The sequence below is a fragment of the Periplaneta americana genome, chromosome 1 (assembly GCF_040183065.1).
Source record: "Periplaneta americana isolate PAMFEO1 chromosome 1, P.americana_PAMFEO1_priV1, whole genome shotgun sequence".
Classification (NCBI taxonomy): Eukaryota; Metazoa; Arthropoda; class Insecta; order Blattodea; family Blattidae; genus Periplaneta; species Periplaneta americana.
Genome location: NC_091117.1, coordinates 6,672,951 through 6,674,721, shown reverse-complemented (window position 1 = coordinate 6,674,721; position 1,771 = coordinate 6,672,951). Strand labels below are relative to the sequence as shown.

Sequence of the window (1,771 nt, the reverse complement as noted above, 5' to 3'; positions counted from 1 at the left end):
AAAGCTGAAGAATAAGGTGAAGAAACAAAAAGCTGAAGAATAAAGTGAAGAAAGAAAGTAAAACTTAACGTGAAGAAACAATAGCTGAAGAATATGATGAAGAAACAAAAAGCTGAGGAATAAGGTGAAAAAAGAAAATTCAAGAATTAAGTTAAGAAACAATAGCTGAAAAAGAAGGTGAAGAAACAAAAAGCTGAAGAATAAGGTGAAGAAATAAAATGCTGAAGAATAGGGCGAAAAAAGAAAGAAAAACTTAAAAATAACATGAAGAAACAATATTTGAAGAATGAGGTAAATAAAGAAAGAAACATTTAAGAATAACGTGAAGAAACAATAGCTGAAGATTTAGGTGAAAAAACAAAAATCTGAAGAATAGGTTGAAAAAGAAACAAAAGTTTAAAAATAACATGAAGAAACAATAGCTGAAGATATAGGTGAAGAAACAAAAACCTTAAAAATAGGGTATAAAAGAAAGGAAAGCTTAATAATAATATGAAGAAACAATAGCTGAAAAATTAGGTGAAGAAACCAAGAGCTGAAGAATAAGGTGAAGAAGAAAGAAAAACTTAAGAATAATGTGAAGAAACAATAGCTAAAGAATAAGGTGAAGAAACGAAAAGGTGAAGAATAAGGTGAAAAAGAAAGAAAAAGTCAAGAACACTGCGAAGAAACAAAAGGCTGGAGAATAAGGTGACGAAGGGTAGATATAGCTGAAGATTAAGGTAAAGGGAGAATATGGTAACAGATTATGATCTGAAAGACTGGAAACAAGTCCTTTAATCATTTTGACTGTTACAGTGCACTATTTGAAATAAAAATCATTTAAAATATCAAAAGACATTATATACTCTTCATAAAGTTGTAATAAAAATATCCGCAGTCGGTAGGATTCGAACCTACGCTCCCAGAGGGAATCTGATTTCTAGTCAGACGCCTTAACCACTCGGCCACGACTGCCAACGAAAGAAACATCAGCATCTTGTGGAGGTGTAGAGAGTGTTTCATGACCTAGATTGCAATACTTCGTGCACACGATATTTCAACGTAGCCTATAGTTCCGATTTTCTTAATATAGATAGGCTACTATAAGAATGGAGAAAAATTATTCGGTGCTATATAATACAGCGAATTTCGGAAATTTTGAGAAATATTATTACATGTTGACAGAACCCGAGATGTGAATAATTTACTGATGTTTAAAACGCACACCATCTGTTATTAAGAATGGATCAAATAGGCCTACCACAAGTCATCGGTTATACAGGGTGTAAAGAATATAATTTGCCAAAATTATATAGGCAGTAGGCTCTACATATCAGTCTACTTAGCAAAATATCTAGTGTAATTTAATTAATTATAGTCGCGTCGCTGTTATGTACGGCGTGACTTAAGAAGTGAAGGCTCTATAAAGTCTAGGTAGGTAGTATCGTCCGCCATTTTGGAGCGAATTTTTCTCCTCTAATAATCATTGTTACCATAACAGATATATTCTGTAGGACCAAAAATTCATCTTTACGTAGATTTTAAGATTGTAGCTCAGAGTAAGAAGCTGGTTTGCTTATCTGCGATTGGCTTTCGGTTCGAACCCTACTCGATCGTATTAAATGCTTGATTATTTTCCTAGACTTTCACAATCTCTAGGAAAAATGTCTGACAATGTCATACCGAATCTCCGATTTCATCTCGCCAAATATTACTAATTCAAACGACGTTCTATAAGAAGTTGTTATAAGGCAGTGAAATAACTTACAAAATAGATCAGTATTTGAAA

The 1,771-nt window shown here is 32.8% G+C and overlaps 1 non-coding gene across 1 annotated transcript; it reads right to left on the bottom strand.

Annotated features, from left to right (window-relative positions):
* Nucleotides 1–875: 875 nt before the first annotated feature.
* TRNAS-AGA (transfer RNA serine (anticodon AGA)) lies at nucleotides 876–957 on the bottom strand. The gene has a single exon. It is a non-coding gene; the product is annotated as a tRNA-Ser (tRNA).
* Between the last annotated feature and the right edge of the window lie 814 nt (nucleotides 958–1,771).